This window comes from Macaca mulatta, chromosome 15 (genome assembly GCF_049350105.2).
Source record: "Macaca mulatta isolate MMU2019108-1 chromosome 15, T2T-MMU8v2.0, whole genome shotgun sequence".
NCBI lineage: Eukaryota > Metazoa > Chordata > Mammalia > Primates > Cercopithecidae > Macaca > Macaca mulatta.
The window spans coordinates 118,546,873-118,554,887 of NC_133420.1; the positions used below are offsets into that span (position 1 = coordinate 118,546,873).

The following is an 8,015-nucleotide window of genomic DNA, read 5'->3' on the forward strand; positions in this document are numbered from 1 at the left end:
ATTGAAGCTGCTGAAGCCTTGCTTCCTATGGAATCTCCTACCTACTTGAGGGATTCAAGAAGTCCTGAATTTATCCATGTTGCTATGAGGCCAGATGTCATTACAGAAACTGTAGTGGAGATGTCAACTGAGGGATCTGAACCAATGGATACCTCTCCTATTCCTACCTCACCAGATAACCATGAACCAATGAAAAGGAAAAAAGTTGGCCGTAAACCAAAGACCCAACAACCACCAATTTCCAGCGAGTCTCCTGAGTCAGGTATAAAAAAAAACCGAGAGAAGGAAAAGGAAACATAATATATTTGTAGGAGTTTCTTTTATATCTACTTAAAGATAAAAATACTTGTCCCCAGTATATTAAATGGATTCCGAGAGAAAAAGGCATATTCAGGCTGGTGGATTCAAAGGCTGTCTGTAAGCTTTGGGGAAAGCATAAGAACAAACCAGACATGAACTATGAAACTATGGAACAAGCTTTGAGATACTATTACCAAAGGGGTATTCTTGCAAAGCTACCAAAGGGGAATTCTTGCAAAGGTCGAAGGACAGAGGCTTGTATATCAGTTCAAGGATATGCCCAAAAACATAGTGGTCATAGATGATGACAGAAGTGAAACCTGTAATGAAGATTTAGCAGGAGCTACTGACAAAAAATCATTGGAATAAGTGTCACTGTCTGCAGAAAGTCTCCTGAAAGCAACATCCTCTGTTTGTGGGGGAAAAAATTCATCCCTTATAAACACTTTAAAGAAAGCGTGGGTGCAGACGTGTAGAAATGCTAGGTGCAGCTGATTAATGCCAATTGTAACTATTATTAAGCCTAGCTGATTTGAGGTGGAGAAGGCTACCCAGTGCAGAGAAGGGTGTAGCTAAAGTCGTGAATATCACTTCCCCTGGTCACGATGCTTCATGCAGGTTTCCAGCTACCACTGAATCTGTATCAGCAACAGCAGCTCCAAGGACGGTTCGTGTGGCAATGCAAGTACTGTTGTAATGACATCACTGGGTCAGAACATTTCAACTGTGGCAGTTCAGTCAGTCAATGCAGGTGCATCATTAATAACCAGCACTAGTCCAACAACAGTGACCTCTCCAAAGGTAGTCATTCAGATAATCCCTACTATGATGCCAGCTGCTACTGAAAACCGAGACAAAATCGCCATGCAGCCTGTCGAAATTATTACCATCTCAGCTACACAGCTTGCACGGTGTCGACTGTAGACAAAGTCAAATTTAACTGGATCAGGAAGCATTAACATTGTTGGAACACCATTGGCTGTGAGAGCACTTACCCCTTTTTCAGTAGCCCATGGTACACCTGTAATGAGACTCTCAGTGCCTACTCAGCAGGCATCTGGCCAGACTCCTCCTCGAGTTATCAGTGCAGTCATAAAGGGGCCAGAGGTTAAACCAGAAGTGGCCAAAAAGCCTGAGCTTGATTCTTGGGTGCAGGTTCTGCATGGGTCAGGGCTGTTAGATGAAGAGTGCTCAATGCGCATCCTGAGCATGGATGAGAAAAAGTCAGTTAGTGACCTCCCCCCGCCCCCCCAAAAAAAGATTCAAATGACGATTCTGAAGGTTCGTAACCCCTGGTCTGCAATTATTACTCATGTTGTAGATAGGTTTATTTTTATCTCTAATACATTGTTTTAAAAATTCAGATAAAATTGACATAACAAGAAGTCCAAGCCAGAGCAATCAAGCAAGAGAAAGAAATAATAGGCATCCAAATAAGAAAAGAAGTTAAACTATATGGTTCTACATCTAGAAAATCCTAAGGACTCCACCAAAAGAATCCTGGAACTAATAAATGCTTTCGATATAGTTTAAGGACATAATACAAATGTACAAAATAAGTAGCATTTCTATATAACAATAACAATCAAACTGAAAACCCAATAAAGCAAGCAATCCCATTTACAATAGTCAAAAACAAATAAATAAATAAAATATGTAAGAATACATCTAACCAAGGAGGTAAAAGATCTCTACAAGAACTACAAAACACTGCTGAAAGAAATCAGAGATGACACAAACAAATGGAAAAACATTCCATGCTCATTAATTTGAAGAATCAATATTGATGAAATGGCCATACTGCCCAAAGCAATCTATGGATTCAATATGATTCCTATCAAGCTACCAACATCATTTTTCACAGACCTAAAAAAACTATTCTAAAATTTATGTGGAACTAATAAAGGGTCTGAATAGCTAAAGCAATCCTGAGCAAAAAGAACAAAGCCAGAGGCATCATGCTACCAGACTTCAAATTATACTATAAGGCTACAGTAACCAAAACAGCATGGTACTGGTACAAAAACAAACGTGCAGACCAATGGAACAGAATAGAGAACCCAAGAATAAAGCCGAACACCTATAGCCATATGATCTTCAACAAAGTTGACAAAAATAAACAAAGAGGAAAGGACTCCCTAGTCAATAAATGTTCCCGAGATATCTGGCTAGCCATATGCTGAAGACTGAAACTGGACCCCTACCTTTCACCATATACAAAAAGTAACCATGATGGATTAAAGATTCAAATGTAAGACCTCAGAATACAAGAACCCTAGAAGAAAACCTAGAAAACAGCATTCTGCACATCAGCATTGGCAAAGAATTTATGACTATATCCTCAAAAGCAATTGCAACAAATACAAAAATTGACAAGTGGGACCTAATTAAATGAAAGAGCTTCTGCACAGTAAAGGAACTATCAACAGAGTAAGCAGACAACCTACAGAAGGGGAGAATATATTTGCAAACTAAGCATCTGACAAAGCCCTAATATCCAGAATCTATAAGGAACGTAAACAATTGAGCAAGACAAAATTAAAAACCAAATAGCCTCATCAAGAAATGGGCAAAAGACATTAACAGACACTTCTCAAAAAAAAGACATACAAGTGTCCAGAAAAAAGGAAAAAATTACTAACCACCAAAGTAATGCAACATTACTAATCATTAGAGAAATGCAATATTTCACACCTTTTCACTTTCAGAACCCAGTAGAGCTATTGAAGCTTTACAGCTCATGGGGCCTCTCTATGGCTGGAAACTCCTAGAGTTTTAACTCTCAGCCTTGTTCACACTGGGCCTCCAGCAATTTGTCAGTTGCACTTTGCTTTCCCCACCCAGTTGCTTGTTCCTGTGGAGGTCTCTACCTGTGGGTTTCTGAGGCTGTAAGTTGTGGCTTTTGGTATTATTCTGTCTCTCCAGTTATGGGGTCGTGGTTTGCTCCATGACTTCACTTGCCTGATGGGTAAGAAGAATTGTTGATTTTTCATGCATGTTCTCCTTGTCCAGACACCCAAGAGTATGTCCTTCTCTTGGGCATAAGATCTGAAATTATATTTAGGTGTTAATGGGTGGTGAAGAGTGGATCCAGCTGGCATGCTCACAGTGACCAAATTTCGTTGATCATATTTTAATCCAATACATTGCTCCACTATTAACTTGCAAATAAATGACACATTTGCTTTCAAGACATATTCCAGGAAGGCCAAAGAAACTGGCTTCTTATCAATATGGAATAATTCTCCTGGTGAATTTCTTTCAGGATAGACCAAAGCTGATGTAGAACATAAGCTTTACATACTTGGATCCTTCCCACTAGATAAGAAAAAACATCTGGGCTGAACGCTCCATTAGAAGAGCAATGTGGGATGGTGCTGTGCTGACAATGGGTAGTCCCTGCCCTACATCTTTGTAGAGGACTGGAGCCCAGAGTGGGCCATAGTCAACTTACGTGTTGAAGTGAAGGCCTCCTTCTAGGTGTGCATGTGCTTATTACAGATATGCCACGGTGCTAAGTACCCCAGGACTACAGGAAAAAATAAGAATACGTGCCGTATCCATAATCGGCAGGCACACAGGCCAGAGTGCCAGCTGTGGAATCACACAGCCCGGGTTCAAAGCCCAGCTGGGCCATGACCACCTGAAGGACCTGCGGGAAGGTCTTAGGTAAATTTGTGAAAAGAAGTGGAGGCCCTGCCTGCCAGGAAGGGATGTGGTAAGGGGCAACATCCAGTCAGGTCAGAGCACCGCATTCTCTCCCTGGAAACCTGCATAGCGGGACTGGTGGCCCTAGCGGCCAGGGCGGCCATGGAGAAGGCGGGCCTGGCTCCAGGCGGCACAGAGGCACTGGAGCAGCCCTGGGGGAACCTGGCAGGATGCGGGTGGGCCCGTGCTGGGCTTCCAGCAGATTCTGGCCCTGTAACCCAGGGGACAGGGTCGGGCAATACAGGGCCACTGGGTGCCAAGGCAGTGCCCAGGCCAGGCGCCAGGCGGAAAGGGCTCTAATATGTCAGCCCCGCATCCCCCACAGCCCCACAGAGGGGCCCATCACAGGCCACATACCTGTCCCAGGAGCAGGATGTCCCCAGGTGTGAGAGAGTCCTGCTGGGTCCTGCGGGGGCGGGAGTGGTGGGGGTGGGGCTCTCCGTTTTGCCCTTTGACCCCTCTGGTAGGCGCCCTAGGACGGGGGTGCTCCCGCGCGCTTCTGCACGCCCTGGTTCTGTCACCAGCCCCATTGGGACGTCACAAGCGCTCAGCTGCCCAGTGCGCGCCTGGCGAAAGAGAAGTGGGCGACTACGGAGCAGCGTCTCCATTACTGACCGTTTTCTCGCCATTGTACCCGCACAACTTGCTCTAAATGGGCAATTTATTAAGTATATTTCGTCCCCGGTCCCGCCGCAGACCCCTGCCGGGCCGTCGCTCACAAGCTCCCATAGCCCGTGAGTCCTCTCAGCCTGGCCCGGCTCAGCCTGCGGCGCCCACGCGTACCCCGGGCCCTTTCCGATTCCTCTTCAACCCTCAGCAGAGCCGCGGGCCTTCTCCAGTCAGCTTCTACAGCGCCCCTAGGAAACCGTGTCCTCTCCCGCCAGACACGGACGTCCCCCTGGGGGTCCTGCCTGCTGTGGGCGGCGGGCTCCCCTCAAGGAAGAAACCCGTGCTGTCTGCTCGCAACTCCATGATGTTGGGACACCCCAGCTCGGTGAGGATCCCTCCTCCCAGCAGCCAGTTCCCTCTCCAACTGCCTTCACTACGGGAGCAGGTGGCCGGGGCCAGGAAGCTGATTCCGATCCCAGCCAGGCTGCCGAATAAGACCAAGGTGAGGACCCAAGGAAAGCCCTGAGCAGTGATAGAGGAGGAGGGTCAGGTAGAGACGCAGGAGCAGGAGGACAAGAAAAACCCCCTCCTCTCCGCAGGACATCCACATCCAGGACCCTGGAGACCCATGGAGACCTCAGTTCCTTCAGGTGCTGTCCGGGGCCCCTTGAGGGAACTGTTTATCCCAACTGTTTGACAGAAAATAACTTGATTGACAAGACCTGGGTGTCTCCAGTGAGTTCCTGCTGGGAGGGCCGTGTTGTCCCCAGCTCACACAGCCCTGCTGTCCCCAGCTCACACAGCCCTGCTGTCCCCAGCTCACACAGCCCTGCTGCAGGGGTCCTTCCCCTTAAGAAGCCTGACCCGGCCGGGCGCGGTGGCTCACGCCTCTAATCCCAGCACTCTAGGAGGCTGAGGCGGGAGGATCACAAGGTCAGGAGATCGAGACCATCCTGGCTAACACGGTGAAACCCCGTCTCCACTAAAAATACAAAAAATTAGCTGGGCGTGGTGGCGGGCGCCTGTAGTCCCAGCTACTCGGGAGGCTGAGGCAGGAGAATGGCGTGAACCCGGGAGGCGGAGCTTGCAGTGAGCCGAGATTGTGCCACTGCACAACAGCCTGGGTGACAGGGCGAGACTCTGTCTCAAAAAAAAAAGAAGCCTGACCCATCTCCAAGAGTGCTCCTTGATCCCGCCCTGGGCTGCTCCCTGCTGCCAGAGAAGGTGGCCCAGGAAGTGCAGGACAAAGACACCTGCTCAGCTCCCCAGGCTTGCTGATGTTGGGGAAGAGCCTTCAGCTCTTGCATCAAGGAGATCTTCTCCACCCAGAGCTGCCAGCCACAGGCCCGCAAAAGAAAATTGTCAGTTACAACTTCTGCCGCTGGCCTCTGCCCTGCAATTAATGGATATGGGATAGAGCTGAGTTGCAGTTAGACCTTCCAGGAACAACATTTACAGTCATATTTGATGAGCTCTGAGCAGAAGTTCCTATTCTGGGGTGTGCGACTCCTCTAGGGGATTCTTGGGTAGATTTCAGGGCATCTGTAAACCCTCTAAACATGTAGTGTATGTAATATGTATGCTTATATGCATTTTTCTGGCAAGTGTGTTGATAAATTTCATTAGATTCCTTATGCGGTCTATGACCCCAAATCAGCTGGCGCTGAAGCTAAAAGTCAGACGCAGCCTGTGGCAAATAAGACACACAGCTGGCTCATGGTGAACGATGAGTGTGAGGCCGAAGGGGAAGGACAGTAAGAATCACCAGTCACATGATTTCGGCCTTCTCCTTCAAACCTACCACAGCCTGGAGGCTCACTCAAGGGAAATAGAGCTGGTTTCTCTTCCTCTGCCCACCACACAGACATGCCAAGGAGCAGCAGCGCAGTAGCCAAACAGCAGGTATGACAGGAGAGAGCTCCTCCTGCTCCCTGACTGGATGCACAGCTGGTGGACAAAGGAGAATTCCCTTGCCCTGAGGGCTCTTCTGGTCACCTGGGTACATGAAGATTTCTCTATAGACCAAGATGTGGTGCATATCCACCACTATGGAGCTCACATACCTGACCCCATAGGGAGCACTGCTGTCCTAGAAGGCAGAAAGAGAAGAGACAAAACTCAGTGGCCTTCGTGGTTAGTCAGTACCTGCTCTGGGATCACACATCCAGTTGGGGTGACCTCTACATTCCTGACCCCCTATCCTCCAGCCACTAGTGTAGAAATTGAAACAATTATACAATTGTGCATTTCATTCATTATGAGTCCCTTAAATGTCAACATGTGATTGGACTTATTAAATGTAGGACTACTTAAAGTAAGAGACAATATCCTGTAGCAATCTTAAGAGAGCAGCTAAACAAATAAAGAGAAAGAAAGAAAAGAAGGAGAGAAAGGAAAGGAAAGGAAGGAAGGAAGGAAGGAATGAAGAAAGGAAGGAAGGGAGAGAAAGGAAAGAGAAAGAAGGAAAGAGAAAGAGAGAAGGAAAGAAAAGAAAGAAAGAAAGAAAGAAAGAAAGAAAGAAAGAAAGAAAGAAAGAAAGGAAGGAAGGAAGGAAGGAAGGAAGGAAAGAGGAAGGAAGGAAGGAAGGAAGGAAGGAAAGAGGAAGTCTACATGAACAACAGCTTTTTAGTAGCTCCTTGAAGCTCCTGCTTGAATCACTGTGGTTCACAATCGTTTTAGCTTTCTGAGAAGCAGACTTCCTTAAATAATGACTACTCGGCTCTTACTGCATGCAGTGTTTATCCGTGGCAAAATCTTAAACACCTTTAGCAATTATTTAAAGAAATAAAACAACTTATTTGTAAATCTCAATTCCACTACTCACATGTGTAATAAAAAGGATGTTTGACCAGAGAGAAATAAGTCAAAAGTCATGATGTTCCTCAGAGTAGGCATAAGAGGTAAGGCATGACAATATTATTACATTGCTCCCTGGGCAGGTTTGGTTTTCCCCATTCAGTGATCCATCTATGATTTCTTTCTCTAGTCTAATAATTCTCTGACAGTGCACAGGGAGACAGCAAATTCCTTAGGGCAGCCATCAAGTGTTTTGTGTTCCAAAAATGCTTGGGGTTAATGAGTAATGACAAGCAAAGCAAGCTGCAAAACTAATACTTTGGTAAAATAACATGTCCAGACTTTAAAGACTTGAACACAAACTAGAGTGAGTAATGGATCAAGAACTGAGTAAATGCCAATAAGATCAAATGTGAACTGATGTCTTCTCAAGGTGTTTTGGTTAGAAACTGTGTGTGTGTGTGTATGTGTGTGTTACCAACAAACCATTAAAGTAAGTTAAGATGGAAACCAAGCCTGAGAAATCTCTGAACAAAGCCAATGAGGCCTCATAAGGGACCTCAACCTTCCTTGATTTGCAGTGAGGTTTCACATAAGTAAAA

The 8,015-nt window shown here is 46.3% G+C and overlaps 1 pseudogene; it reads left to right on the forward strand.

Moving 5' to 3' along the window:
- LOC696064 (ETS-related transcription factor Elf-2 pseudogene) lies at nt 1-4,225 on the forward strand (annotated as a pseudogene).
- The last annotated feature ends 3,790 nt before the right edge of the window (nt 4,226-8,015 follow it).